The following is a 16,913-nucleotide window of genomic DNA, read 5'->3' on the forward strand; positions in this document are numbered from 1 at the left end:
TTAGTATAACCTAGAACTATGAAAAATTTAACTAAATCACTTGGAGTTTGAACACAGTCCATCTAATTAAATTAATTCTGGATACAAATTGATCTCTTTTTCAATTCTACAGCTCATGTATTTTGTATATAGCTTGTGTTCAACAAATATTTGTCGATGAATGTCTGAATCTTAGATGAGAGAACTGTCCAAATAGAAAACATCATTACATATTTGGATTTGATTTGGGAATTCATTTTTACTACATAAGTATAAAATCTATTGCATTATAAAAACTACATTCAAAGATATAAGAGCTTTATGTTCAGAGTTTAAAGATGTGAACCACATGTACTGTGTTTAAAATTCTTATAAAAATAGATTGGAAGAGTAAGAGGAAAAATAAGGAGAAGAGAAAGAGAAAAAGGAGAGAAGAATCAAAAAGGAAAAGTTTATCGGAAACAAAATGTGAAGGAAAAAAACTACTGGCTTGAACATTTTCAAAGTCACTTCAAAAATGCCTCTAGCCCTATGCACTAAAAGTGTTTACCACAGTTTGCAGATGTTTCAACAAAGTGCAAATTTATACATGTTCTATTGAAACAAATTTCATCAGCTTATAACAGTTGCTGATGAGAGCTGCAATTATTCTGTAATTATTTGACAAGTTTAACTAATGAGTTATCAGTTGTTCCCCTTGTTATTTATGTGCCAATAATAATTTATTTGCAATTACCTAATCCAGATCTTTTCTATCCTATATAAAACTGTAAGTAATAGTAACAGTTTACATACAGGTTTAATGCCATGTAACCTTGTACCTAAGTAAAGCTTTTATATTAATATAATAAAAATGAGTATAAAATGTCTTGTTTTAACTCCTAATCTTACATTTTCTAATTGTTTGGAGACAATTTATGAATTAAAGGAGAGAAGAAACCCTGTAATCAAACTGTTGTTGACTGATTTGAAAAACATATATATGAAATAAAATATACATTGGATTCTATTTCCATTTAGGCAGGGTGCTCTCTTCAGAGCAATATATTAAATGTGATACTAGGCTAACTTTTAGTTTTTACAAACTATCTATACCTCTAACACTAAATGCACTTTTCCTCCTAAGAACTCATTTTGAAGATATTACCACTGCAAATCAGAATTACTGGTGATATTCATATGGCACCTGCTAAAAAAAAATAAAATGGTAACCACTGTTTCCTCCTCCTCTTCCCTTCCTTTTACCACTGGTTCACAGCTTGCAAGAGACATCTGTATCATAGGTTTTATTTTCAGACAACTGATGCAACTGCATAAACGTCCATCATTTAGACCCTATTGATTCAATATTTTAGGGGGTATTTTTTTCTTTAAAAGCAGGCTGAAATACACTTTTAAAATACAAAGAAAGGTCTAGCATCTATCAATGATTTGACATTTAAAAATGGTATCTTAGAAATGAAATAGAATAATTTAATCAACTCTGTACTCAACCTGACACTAAAGCTGAAAATCCAAATGAAAGTAAAAGCCTCCTGCCAATACTGTTCAAGAAAACCATCCCTGACTGGAAGCCTGAGTGAAACTTAAAGAGAATCTATTTCGATAAGGAATAATCAGTTCAAATGAAAGAACAAAGGTTGCAAATTTGTTTTGTCCTATGAATCTGCATGGCTCTACCTGCCTCAGGAAAAGTAAAGGTGCAGATCTCTGCCCTCCATGACAAAATTCATGTATCAAAGAAAATTGATTTCATGAAAATTGTGGGGCTGTTCTTTGCTTTATCAAATAGCATTGCTGGAAATCCTTAAATTCAAATGAATTATATTGCAAGTCTGTATTTGGAAATGAGTTTGCAGGGAATAAGTCAGAATTTTTCTTCCTTCCTTCCATCCTTCCTTCCTAATTCCTTCCTTCCTTCCTTTCTTCCTTCCTTCCTTCCTTCCATTCTTCCAATATTCCTACATTCCTACCTTACCCCCTACCAAAAGACAATGTAATATTTTATCTGTGTGCCTGTATATATTGTGGGATGAACATTGATTTTTTTTTTCCTTTTTTGGAGGGGAGCTGTGGTAGGCAGTACACTTGTGGTACTTTAACACAGAGAACATATAGTGGGAAAAGGAAGGTGGGAGGAAGGGAAAACATCAGGTAGAGGAATTTTGGAAACCAGAGTATCTCTGTTATCCATGCCATGAAATGCTACAATTCTACATTATTTAATGTAAATACATATTTTTATGTCCCTCACCTAATTATAATCTCAGTGAGGGTACAGCTCAAGTCTGCATTGACTTGCTGATGAAATGTCAATGTTTAGCATAGCATCCTGCATATACGAAGTGTTCCATGAATATTTCTTGAGTCAATGAAATGAAATATGGTCGAGAGAAAAATATGGAGAAGCTGAATTTCAGCCCTTCTCCAAGATGCTTTTGAGGATCATAGATAGAATGCATTATTCCACAAAGGGGACATTTTTCACTAGGAAAGCAATATTAATCTAGAACCATGCTGAACTATGTTGCAGAAGTAATGAGGCACAATAGCAAATGTGCATTCCTGACCAGTAGAGTACCAGGTGAACAGCAGTATCTCTAACACAGTGTGTGTGTGTGTGTGTGTGTGTGTGTGTGTGCGTGTGTGTGTCTGTGTGTGTCTGTGTGTGTCTGTGTGTGTATAACGTCACCAAATCCAACATTCTCAAAGCATATAATTTAATCGTGTGGTTTTCAATCCATGAATAGTTACTCAGTGGTGATTTATAAACTATCATTAATACATCATGTCTAGAACTTTTAAGAAATCAAAATAGAGTAATTTCCCCTTACCTGCAATTTTGCTTTTCAATTTTCAGTTAGCCATGGTCAAATATGAAATGGAAAATTCAAGCAAGAAACAATTCATATGTTTTTAAATGCAGACCATTCTGAGCATTGCAATGAAATCTCTCTCTGTCACACACCATCCCACCCAGGATATGAATCATCCCTTCAGTGTATCCATTACTTACAGGGTATCCAGTTAATCACTTCATAGCTGTCTTGGTCATCAGACTAATGGTAGCAGTATCACAGTACTTGGGTTCATGTAACACTTAAGAATAAACCCATCAGGTGTGGTAGTGAACACATGTAATCCCAGCAGATCAGGAAGCCCAGGCAGAAGGATCACAAGTTCAAAGTCAGCCTCAGAAACTTAGCAAGGCCCTATGCAACTTAGTGAGACCCTGTCTCAAAATAAAAGATATAAAGAGCTGGGGGTGCAGCTAAAGCTGAAAGAACTGTAAGATAATTTGAGAGAGAGAGAGAGAGAGAGAGAGACAGAGAGAGAGAGAGAGAGAGAGAGAGAGAGAGAGAGAGAGAGAGAGAGACCACATTATATAACTTATATTGTTAAATTAATCGCTTTATTTTATTATTGCTATAATCTCTTATGGTGTTAGAACCATGAATTAAGCTTATCACAGGTGTGTACATACAGGTAAAAACATAGTATGCAAAAGGTTCAGTACAACCCACAGTTTCTGTCATTGGAATATATGGTTCATAGATTAGGGGGGGACTACCACAATCTAAAAGAAAATAGAAATGCATAAGCTGGAAAAAGAATAGAAAATATCAGAATGCACTGACAAGCACTTTAAAGACTGACTGTTTTACATATGGCATTCTGACATCCCTTACAGAAGAGCACAGTGTTTTATTGTATTTTATTACATTTAATTTTGTCCATCTAGCTTTGTTCTTTTCATTCATGATCGCCTTGTCTATTCTATATTTTTTATGGCTCCATAAAATTTTAGTATTATTTTCTTATTAACATAAAAAATTATATTAGAATTTTGATAGGGATTGCATTGAATCTGAAGACCCATTAGGATAGTGTAAACATTTCAACAATATTAATTCTTCCAATCCATGAACACAGGATCTATCCATTAATTTGTATCTGCTGTAATTTCTTTCATCAATATTTTATGGTATTTATTGTATAGATCTTTCATCCCCTTTGTTTAATTTATTCCTAAATTTTTTATTTTACTTTGGTATTAGGGAATGAGCCCAGGGGTGCTTAATCACTAAGCCACATCCCCAACCACTGACTTATTTTTAGAGACAGGGTCTCCCTAAGTTGCTGCAGCTGGCTATGAACTTGCAATCCTCCTGCCTCAGCCTCCCAAGCCTCTGAAATTACAGGCCTGTGTGAATGCACCCAACTCTAAATATTTTACTTTTTCATGGCATAATAATTGGGATATTTTATTAATTTATTTTTCATATGGTTTGTTACTAGTGTTTAGAAACATAACAGATTTTTAATGTTAATTGCATATCCTATAATTTCACTGAGTACCTTTATTATCTTTAACCATTTTTTAATAGTATGTTTAGGATTTTCTATACATTAGATCATGTCATTAACAAACTATTTTACTTCCTTTATGATTTTGATGCTTATTTTTATTCTTGTCTAATTGCTCTAGCTAAGCTAAGACTTCCAGAACTATATTGAATTAAAGTGATGAAGTTGGGTATCCTTGTCCTGTTCCTGATCTTAGAAGAAAAGCTTTAAGCTTTTCACCATTGAGTATGATGTTACTGTGGGTATATCACATATGATTTTCATTATGTTAACATATATTCCTCCTACACTTAATTTATTGAGAGTCTTTAATATGAAAAAATGTTGAATTTCAATTTTTCTTCTGAGTACATATATGCAAACAAAATGAAATAAATTTGTCAAAAAGATATCTGTACTTGCAGGTTCTGTGCAGCATTATTCACAATAGCAAAGACATGGGATAAACCTTAGTGCCCATTGACAGACAAGTGGATAAAGAAAATGTTCTACTAGTCAACTTAAAAAAGAACAAAATTCTTTGGTCACTTGCAGGAATGTGAATAAATCTGGCAGAGATTAAGCTAAGCAAAATAAGTCAAGTACAGAAAGGCAAATATGGTATGATCTCTCTTACAGGTGGAATCCAAAAAAGTTGAACTCAGTGAATAAAACAGTGGCTGCCAAAGGTATTCAACAAAGAGTACAATGTTTTAATTATACAGTATAAATACCTTTTGAAGTTTTAGTGTACTTTATGGTGAATCTTGTGAACAATACAAATTACATATTTGAATTTTCTGTGCAGATCTGAACTTATCTCACCAAAATACAAAACAAACCATGTGAAATGGTGGATCTGTTAAATATCTAAGTTTGCATAATCTTTTAGTAATGTGTAAGTTGTTTCACAGCATGTTTACATAATGCAAATATATACATTTTTGTTACATGCCTCCATGAAGATGAAAGAGCTTTTTTTAAAAAAAATTGTTCTTGAAAATGAACATGATAGAGCAAGTCATTGTTTTAAAGAAAGCTGTGTCTGAACAAAGTTAAGAATTAGAAAAAATTTAGAGAAATTGGTAGCAAGTAAACATAGCAATAATTTTCAAATTAAATGAATATAAGCCATCAGTTAGTTAAACTATCTCTGGTGGACTGTTTTAAAATAAATTAGTAATGTATTTGTAAAAATCAGCTTTTGATTGTAGAGAAAAGAATGGAAAAAGAATATGTGATATTATGAAACCACGTTGAATAATTGAGGTCCTTCTTGGTCTTCTGACAAGTTATAAAGAAGATAAGAAATTAACTTAAGCACACACTTTCAGAGAAGCTATCAAACATTGCTGTTTGCAGCTATCAGAGTTTTTGATGTCACAATGATATAAATAACCAGAGCTGTGCTCACCACTATGATTGAGGGTTTGACTCAAGCAGAGAGTCAGGGTGAGTGGAAGGAATTCCATTCACACCCTTGGATGTGAGACAAGTGGTATCTTCTGAGAGCTTCCAAGCTAAACAACCCTAGATTTGTGAAATAGTTACCAAGCCATAATTTTCTTTATGAAATACTCTAGTTGTTAATAACATTTTTATATAAGGTTATTAAAAAAACACTAATTACATGTTACCAATCACAAACATATAAAATTTTAGTGTAACATTGCTGAAAAAATTTGAGCCACAAAACACACCTATCTCATACCTACGAGAAAACTGGCTGGCAACACAAAAAGACTTTGTTATGAGTTAAATTCTCCTGCCCAAAAATCCCCTACTCCAAAAAAGATACCTAACCACTAGTATTGTAGAATTTCATCTTATTTGGAGATTAGGTCTACAGAGGCAATTCAGTTAAAATGAAGTCCTAATTTTTTATATGTTCTGTCCTTATGAGAAGGGAACATTTTGGGTGCAGTGAGACATGCACACAAGAGAATGCTACGTGAAGACAGTAGTCATTGCTACTAGAAGTCAAGGAACTCACCAAAGCTAGGAAAGCCAAAATAAATTTTTCCTTGGATAATTATGGCCTGGCTGACACCTTGATTTTAAACTTCTGACCTCGGGAATGGTGAGATAATACATTGCTAATCTTCTAAGATACTCAGTTTGTGGTATTTTGTTATAGCAACCCTAGAAACAAACAGCTCATTATATCCTATATTAGAATATACTACAATCAACAAAGTGGTTACTCCTCAAAGTAGCTGAATTCTGATGGAATATTGACCTTGTTCTAAACTCAAACCTTAAAACTGACAGTTGATATCACTTTACTCACAGATTACAATATCTGAATTAAACTGAAAACGTTAGGTGTCCTGAGCTTTCCAGATGGTCTATTAGACACTGGGTCTACTGGTAGCTGAATGACTGACTGCAGGGTTTGGTTTCCAACGGAATGTTGTGGTGACCAAGATTTAAAAAATAATTTTTAATTTTTTAAAAAAGAGTGGAAGAGTTCTGCATGCTAAAAAATATTTCAAACTGTTGCCACTGCACATGATTTAGAACTGATTTTTAAGTAACTGGTTCTCTTGATTTTAAAAAAGTGTTTGTATTTGTCTTATTTAATCAGCACACAGCTTATTCCATGTCTGGCTAGCAAAGTTTATGTAATAAGATATTTTTCAGAATGGAAGTTAGGCTAGCTGTGTGTTGCCTGGCCTACCATTAAGTCATCTGGAGTGTGTTGAGCTCAGAAAAATGTATTATAATTTAGATCATTATTAATCTATAGTTATTATTTCTTTAGGCAACAAAAGAGCAAACATAGTTACTTTTTATGGTTTAAATGCCAAATTATTTAATCTTTAAATGTTATTTGCAAAATGTGTGGCCTCCAATGGAAATTTCCGCTAACTTTGTTAATAAAGGAGATTTTTAACCACTTGTACTTATATATACCAAATCATACACAAAATAAGATGATGAATTAGGAAGGAAATGCCATTAAGAGAATTACTATAAGCATGAGGAAACTATTAGAGCAGAGTTTTCAGTAGTCTAAAATTCTGAGATTTGATTTTTAAATGATGAAACATCCAATAAGCCAAATGACTCTGCATAAACATGTACATGGAATAAATTATTCTAAATGAAAGCATGGATGTTATTTGTTCAGCTGTTTTAGTGGTTGGAACATTAGGAACAAAAGCTATTATTGTTTGATGTATTTTTTCACAGGAAATAGACAGTGGCAAACATACAGTAGTTCAACACATGAGATCAGAGACATGGTTTTTATAGTAAACCAAGAACAGATGTTGGAACGATTAAAGACCTTTACAGAAATTATTAATTATGTTTGCCTTTAAAAGCAAAGAAAGTTTACAGAGACTCACATATCTGATTATATTAAGAAACAGACAGGTTTTCAAATCCAAAAGCTTTAACTCATTCAAGCTAAAAGTTTCCTCTGCATAAATTCTGAATCTGGTACTTGAAACTACTAAAAATAATTGCATTGAGTTCCATGTTACCCTACTGCTTTCCCAAGTCTGTTTATTTTTTACTGATATATGTATGTGTATATGTATGCATATGTATGCATGTTTCTTTGTGTATATGTAACATGCATATGTATATACTCATATATATGTGTACACACACACACAAAACCCAATTGCTTGTCTACAACCTAAACAGATTCATTCACCCCAAGTAACATTGAAATAGAATTTATACCTAATGTTTACCTCTTTTTAAAAATACTTTTTAAAATTTCATAATTTTAATACTAATCACTGAAATCTATGTACTCATAGATATTAGGAGAAAGAAATTTTCAAAAGAGAAAGGTACATTTGAGTCTGAACTGAAAGCCAGCAAGTGACATTTTCCCTACTTATAAAGGCCATTATAAAATAATTTTACCCTATCAGAATCTCTGAGTTATACATGGCTACCCCCAGCATTCACTGTTCCTCCCCTGATGTAGAATCTCCATCCATTCTTACTCAGCTCACAGTCCTCATAACATCACCACTTTACTCACTCCTTAGTAGACATTCAAGGTTTATTTCTTTTTTACTTCTTTCAAAAAATATTAAGTATTTATTTTTAACTGGCAGATAAAATTGCACATATTCATTGTATCCATACAACACTGTCAAGTGGTTAAATGAGCTAAGTAAAAGAGGCATGATTTCATTTAAGTATCTTTTTTTGTGGTGAGAATATTCAACATTCCCTCTCTTAACATTTTGCACACATACAATATATCATCATTAACTAGAGTCACCTTGCTGTGAAATAGAACTCTTGAATTTATATCTCCAACTGTAACTTCGTCTCTTTTGACCAACTTCTCACCAGCACCTACCCACAACAGCCTATGGCACCACCATTCTACTCTCTACTCTGTGAGATCTTACTTGTCTTTCTATGTCTGGCTTATTTCACTTCATAGAATGCCCTCAATTTCTCTGCTGTCCCCGGTCCTGTGGCATACCTTGGCAAAGTCTCCCTCGATTAATACTTGGTTATATCCAACTCAGTATTCACTCTGAATTTGTTTTAATACCTCCTTTTGTCATTAAAAAATTGCCAATCATGCTGATTAGTATTATTCTGCATGTGTTACCTTTAACTTCATATGGGTCTTTTATGCAGCCAAACCATAATTTCTAATCTGTTCATTCTCCCAAGGACTATTCCATATTGTTCCCCTCAGGTGAGACTTTTAAAGATCCTCCCCTATCTTTGCATTGCTAGTTGTTGACCTCTTGTAGACTTTACTGAGAAAACTGAAACCAATCAGTAGACTTTATAAAATGTCACTAGCCAATGTAACAACCTACTTGCTTCTCTATGCATGCTAACTTCTCTCTTAATATTAGAGAAACATTACCTTTCCTTTTGGCTAAAGCTAACCTCTCAACTTCTACCTTGTATGCTATCTCTTCTAGAGGCTTAAATGTTTTCATTTTTGCAAACATGTCTTACACAATTGCTTTCATATGCACATAGTGCAAAATCTCTTATATTAAAAAATAATAATTAATTGACTGGTTTTTGAAAACCCACCTCTCTTCAATATATACTCTGTTTCAGGTACTTCTCCAATTCTGCACCACTTTTTTATAGTAAAATTAAAAATTATTGTCTATTTTATGAAAGAAAACATATTGATAAAGTTGCAAAAAAAATTACAGTTATCTGAACTTGCTGTCTATACTTTCACTTCACCTCAATGAGTTCTCTTCTCTACTGGGACCCCTTCTATCAGATTCACCAAGATCCCAATATAGATTAATCCAATGGCAATTTTTTTAGTAATTTTATTATATCAATACATCATTTCTTCTTTTTAAAGGTACTTTTCAAAGTTTCATAAAAAATGTTCCATTCTCTCTTTCATTTTTTTCTTCCATAATGGAAATTATTTCAGTCTCTCTGGACCCCTTCTCATCTTAAGTTCTTGGATTTCTTCTTTTTCTTATCTACACTCAGTTATTCTGTGTTCTCATTAGGTTTTGATGAAATAATTCAATTCAAAATTTTCTATGTACAGTTCAGATTTGGACTAATATGTCTAATTGCTTGTGTGTCATCTGCACTTGGATGTTAAATAGATATCTTAAATGTAGCATGTCTGATATAATTAATTTTGTCTTTCACAACTTATTTTACTAGAATTATTCCCATCTCAGTGAATGGATTTCCATTCATCTGTTTGTTCAGACCTGTGATTCACTGTAATTCACTCTTTCTTGCACTCCTTCATTGACAAATGATGCTGTGTCTATCATCAAAACATAGCCAAACCTACACCATTTAACTACTTCCAATCATATCTTCCTGGTTCAGTCTCACCATATGGTCCCCCTGGGATAGTATAGTAGTCTAATTTATGTCCTTGTTTTCACTCTTATTCCTATATATTCCATTCTCCACAAAGTAACTAGCGCAATCCATTTGAAATAAAAGTCAAGTAAAAACATTGATCTGATGAAAATGTTCTTGTGCCTTACATGTCACTCAGAGTAAAATTCAAAGTCATTTAGTGCCCTACTGATCTGATGAACTATACAGCCACAAGCTCTGAACAGTGGCTATATCCTGATGTCTTCTACCAACTCCTCCTTCCTTACATGCCTCCTTGCTATTCTTCAAACATGTCAGACATGATCCCATGTCAGGATTGGATGAGTTTTTCCTCTGCTTGGAATATTTACATTCTGTTGACTCCTGGCTCCCTTTCCTGCCTCTCTCCATTCTCTGCACCTGTGTCAACTAGTTAGAGAGAATCTCGTACTTTTTCTGACCTACTCATATAAGAGACAATCTCCAAATGTATTTTTCTGTATTTTAACCTAACACTGGTTTCTTCATAGCATTTAGGACTACCAGACATAGTATATATTTATTTGCTTGGTATTTATTTTTAACCTCAGAATATTAAGTTCATGAGAGAAGAGAATTTTTAAAATTGATTGATTGGTTGTTGTACCCCCCACTAGAATCCTGTATTCTAGTATTTGGCACATAATATTTATATATTAAATGGATGAATGAAATAAATGAAACTGAATTAATAGCATAAAAATAGTTTTTTTTCAACAGTTGACAAAAGATTAATTTGGGTTTAATCTATCCATGAGAACAGATAATTGCCCTTATTTTCTAGTTGTAAGACTTGCCTTACTCATTAATTTTTGAGAAACAGAAAATAATAGTACTTACTAATAATATTGAGCATCAAAATGATTATTTATATATATATATATATATATATATATATATATATATATATATATATATATATGAGTTCATCCAAGAAAAATCTCTGAGAACAGTGCCTAAAATATAGAAAACACTCTGTGAATGTCAGGTTTTATCATTGCTTATACTATTAAATGTATGTAGAAGAAATCATCGTGTAATTCAACTGAGTAATTGCTTCAGTCCAAACTCTCACCACTGGTAATGCAAATGATTGAATTTTTGCATAACTTCTAGAAGTATATTCTCTTAATAAAAAGCATCTTGCAACAGGAAAATGCAGTTACAAAATCCTGGTGAAGTAAAAGGATGTAATTGAGAAATTCTGCTTGGTTACAAATTAGTCAATGATGTGAAATAAGTCAAAATGCTTGGCACTATACCATATTTTCTTTAGGAAATGCAACAGAATTTCCTATAGCAACTCTGTTATTATCAAAATAATTCAAGCTGAATTAAGTATGATTAAACACTGTACAATAATCACTAGTGGCATCTAGCTGCAGAAGGTACTTTAAAGAAAAATTTTAGAGGGTTTTTTGGTTGTGTTACCTAATACTTCAGAATAATTTATTTTATATATATATATATATATATATATATATATATATATATATATATATGCATATATATGTATGTATGTATTTATTTGCGTGCATGTTTGTATGTATAAACAAACATACATATCTACTAATGAAATATTACCAAATATAAAACAGTAAAGTAAATTGAATTAAGTTTTAATTTTATATTTCACTGACAAAGTATATCAGGTGAGGTAGGAGAACAGTCTTCAGGGTTAAGCTTGGATTCACTCTACCACCTATTACCTGTCACTTCCTTTCACTTACCAGGTTAGATAAGGTACAATAGCTTTATAATCCTCAATTTCCTAATCTGTAAAAGTGTTGCATCTAATTTTCCTATACATAGTATGTTTATTTAATGTCCTAATATTTATAAGTGTTTAAAATAGTAACTTGCACATAACAAAAGATATGGAAAGGGAAGTAATTCAATAAACTCAAAAAGATAAGCCACTTTCAAGAAACTGATAACTGGATAGAAAAACAGCCTAATACAGATTTACAGTTCCATCATTTAGTCAATTAAAAAAAAAATTTACCTTTGACTTAATTTAAAGCAAATAATTTGGTAGCGAATGTTTCTCAATCACTGTATTCAGTTGAAGCCTAACAAAAATCATTATGGCATCTCCCTGGATGATTCCCAGCAATGTTCTGATGGCCAAATGACTAATTTAAGAACATTTCCATGGAGGAAACTTGAGTAATAACTTTTTGGAGTAGTTTTTGCAAAACAAGAAAAAGGCTTTTAGATGGAATGTATAGTTCAAAATCTGACTCAAATGACTGCTTCTGTCTCAATGTAGTTCTAGAGAAAATATTTTTATGACCTTATTTGAATGTTTGAAGATTTTTATTGAATAATAAAATGTAGTGCAGAATTGCTTCAACATTACAATTCCTGACAAAAGTGATGTTAAAATAATTTGCAATTGTTATGGTTGAAGAGTCAAAAGTGCATTATCTTATTAAAAAAAAAAACTCTTTCATTGTAATAGAGAAAAGCAACTTATGAATAATTTTCTTATATTAAAAAAGTTAAGCATAAGGTTATTAAGAATATTTAGCTTTATGTTTTAGGATAAAAGTAATTTCATCTTGCAAAACTATATATTTATTTTGCTTTACTTTTTATTTAATTCTAAAATGGTAATTGAAACAAGTTGGCAAGTAAATATCAAAAGCATTCTTGATAATTACAATTATCTAGTTTCCACATGTGAGAGAAAAAAATACAACCCTAGATTTTCTGAAACATTATTTGAAACATTTAATAATTAATATATAAATATTATTTATTAATATATACTATATAATATTTATTATTCATATAATAATCACTGTTTATGAAAAAGGAAAGTACAAGAAGGACAAAAGAATGAAATAATAAATGGGTTTAGGTAGATGGTAAAGGGAAGAAGTAATAAGGGAAAAAAAAAGAAAGAAGAAAAGACCAGCTGTGTCTTTATCAAAATTGATAAAACTTAAATAAGGAAAGCCATATGTAATGATGCTTTTATCATAGCTAACAAAATTCCTAAATCAACAAATAACCAAGATATGAGGAAATGGATGTCTTAATAAACAGAAGATTCATAAGTATAAGAGAGTTATTTGTTATGTGTAGATAGAGTAGAGAGAACAGTCGTTGCCATTTTTATCACCTTGACCTCCATACTCTGGCCGCGGGAAAAAATATCAACATATGTAGGTCAGTGATTAAAAGAATATATGATGACTGCCTCCTTTGATAAGCTAGATGATACCCTTTCAGGGTGCTGTAAAACTGACACTACAAGTCCATGTTTTCAAAGATTGTTTAATAATTCTATGGAGTTGGGATAATGGGGTTTTTGAAAGACCAATCTTTCTGTATACATAAATTCATAGCAATATTTCTTATATATGAAGTGAGTTGGTCTGAAGAATTTTTATTGGTGATGAATTTGTTTATGACTCCATGGACTCTTATGATGGTAGAAGTCAAGCCAAGATGACAAAATATATGTCAGTTGCCTTTTTCTGTTCAAAGGAGAAAATGAATGGAAGGGTCCTAATATAATTAACCTGCCAGCACTTAGTTCTGACCCCTCCATCATGTGAAGTCATTTTGAATGTTTACCACTGGTCTATACATTTGGTAGATAGATACACCATAAGAGTAGCAAGTAGATCCATCATGTTCAGGGGCAATTGATTTCATGGAGAACATAATGATCACTAGAACTATGAGATGAACATTTTGTTAATAATCCCTTAGAGAAAAAAAAAGGGAGATCTGAGGAAGTGGTTGACTGAAATGCATACAACATATCTCCTTGTGCATATGATTATGAAGAGCTTAATTTTTAGTAAATGTCTTTTAGTGAACTTCTACCTGAGACAAATATCTTTGTATATGTGGTCCATCCATACCTCACTGACTAGTTCTTCTTGCCACCATTCTTAATCCAATTTTATTCTTTCCAGTTTTCTAAAAATTAGATCAACTAATGGTGATTTCTCATAAATAAAGAGAAATTCATGCTTCCAGCAATTTTTAAGATTACAAGTTCAACAAGTCAACATCCTTAATAAAGTCTTCTTATGAAGGAGTGTCCCTTTTTAGTGTTTTTCAGAAATATTTAATATTGGGAATGAAATCCTACAATAATGCATAACAATATAATTAGCATATTTTATATATCTAATTATAAATCTGCTTGAGTAAAAATTCCTTTTCAGGTAAGTTATTATGAAATTCCTATGAGACGATATGTACAGATTTAGGAAGAGGATATGTGGAGAAAATTAAACATTATCTGCTTATATGAATTGTTTGACTTTAAGAAATGCTCAAGAAAGATTTCCTATTTATGAAAATGAATGTCAATAGACACACAACATACATGTAAGAACAATATATTGGTCAGGAATAATTAAAAAATTACCTTGAGCAGTTCTGAAAGATGTGTGTGTGTGTGTGTGTGTGTGTGTGTGTGTTACTATTCTTCATATTTACAAACATTTTTTCCTTATTTTGAAAAGCCATCTCCCATAATAAAAAGGGTTATATGTGAGAGAAAGAAAATTTGAGAGAGATGTGATAATATTCATTTTATCATGGGAAGTTCAGATTGTATGATCGCATGATATCCTATAGTCAGGTGTAGTGCCTTTATTGAGACCAATAAGAAATCAAGATTTGTTTCAAAACAGGATGGTTTTTTGTAAAAGAGTTCAAGGCTTTCTCTAAATTCTGGCAGGAGGTGACACTAATCTCTAATTGGGGTTTTTCTGATGCTGCATAAAACATCTTTACTTGCCACAGATTCTGTTAATATTATTAGAGCTTCAAGGTTGCAAAACTCATGCAGAACACTTTGGCATATAACTTTAATCCTCCATCATGACAGCCTTAAACATTATTCAATGAATGGTTTTTAGTAACACTTCAACAATGCTATGTTTTCTTCAAATATCAGACCCAAGACTTAATAGGATGTGACATAATTTATATAAATTTGTAGCTTATTTGGTGAGGATATATTTTAAACAAGTTAGTTCCCCAAAACTTGTAAAATGTCATTCTCTGAGCCTCTTGGCTCTCATTTCCTATTTTGTGTGCCTTAATAAGACATCCAGGATACTCTCTGCTCTACAGGTCTAATCATCAAAATATTATCAATATTATAGAACAGTATGACATTGTGAGTTGTAAAGACAATTAAGATATCTATAGACCTCTGGGCATGGTGGCACATGCTTATAATCCCAGTGAGTCAAGAGACTCAGAAAAGTGATTCACAAGGTTGAGACCAGCCTGGGTAACTTAGAAAGACACTGTCTCAAACTTAAAAATAAAAATGGCTCAGTGCTGGAATGTCCCTGGGTTCAATACCCAGTACAATAAAAACAATAACAACTAACCATAGACTGCCTTTTGGCAGAGAACAGAAGAGTAGAAACAATCCCATAAAAGTATATTGCTGACCTTACCAGGTACAAGCAGATTGCTTCTGGTGTTCTTTTATAAATAGGTATAGAGAAATAGAAGTCATTGCCAAGTAAGTAACTGTATATAAGACACCTAGAATGGTATTGCTTTGCTCCATTAAATATATCAGTTCTGAAACTTTAGTGGAATGTAGACCAATGAAGTTGGCATCAATGTACATAATTATTCAAGGTTCACCTACTCTTTGCACAGGCTAATCATAACAAAAATGGAAATAGTGGTCAAAATCACTCCCTCCCTATTATTTCCTTCTGTTTCAGTGCAAACTACCATATTAACAAATCTAAGACTGGGTAATTTATAAACATAAGAATTTTATTTCTCTTAGTTCTTATGGTTAAGAAGTCCAAATCGAAATAAGAGAAGATTTGGGTTTGGTGAGAGGCCCCTGCTTCATTGATGTTGCCTTCTTGCTACATCTTCATATTGCAAAAGGAGAAAACAACACCCTTTGGTCCTCCTTTGTGAGGGCAAAAGTCTATTAATGAAAGTGAAATTCTCATGTGCCAACCATGCACTAAAGGTCCATTTCTCCCTTCTATGGCATTCTGGATTAAGTTTCAAGATATGAATTTGTAGAGGCATGAACACTGAGAACTGAGCACTTCATAAAGCATTTCTACAGTTCCCCTAGGAAAGCAATGTAGCTTTCACTTAGTGCTTTCCAGCATTATGCATCTGAGCATTGCATGGCTCAGATGGTTCAGGGACCTATGTGGGGATTTTGCCTGTTACTAAGAATGCATACTTCCCTTATTACTAAAGAACATGGGGAAATAACCACAGAGTGAATGACTGCTTCTTAGAAATTTTACATAGAATAAAACTCCATTTATCACCTAATTGCTATAAAGTTCTATTTGGACAATTCTAGCATAAAAGCCCTCTATTAAAAAAAAATAAATAATAGTATCATATTGAGTAAGAGTATTCAATCAGAAGAGAGTGCATCAATATATCAATTTAAACCAACATGAATGATTTGTTTATTGGCAATTTACATATTTTAATTGTGAAATAGAAACAAAAATATTATCTTGTTTGCATGTCATTCAATTTTATTTTTCATGTTAAAAAACATAAATTTATAATGAGTTTTAAACTCTAAACCAGAAATTGGATTATCAAAAATTTCTGAATATGTATGTCAATTAGTTGATATACACACTGAGAATAGAAAGTGATGGGGAACCTGATGATATTCAGGACAAAAAAAAAGCCCATATTGATGACATATTGGAAAAGACAGAGGAAATAATGTTATACTT

The sequence above is a fragment of the Callospermophilus lateralis genome, unplaced genomic scaffold, assembly GCF_048772815.1.
Source record: "Callospermophilus lateralis isolate mCalLat2 unplaced genomic scaffold, mCalLat2.hap1 Scaffold_138, whole genome shotgun sequence".
NCBI classification, from domain to species: domain Eukaryota; kingdom Metazoa; phylum Chordata; class Mammalia; order Rodentia; family Sciuridae; genus Callospermophilus; species Callospermophilus lateralis.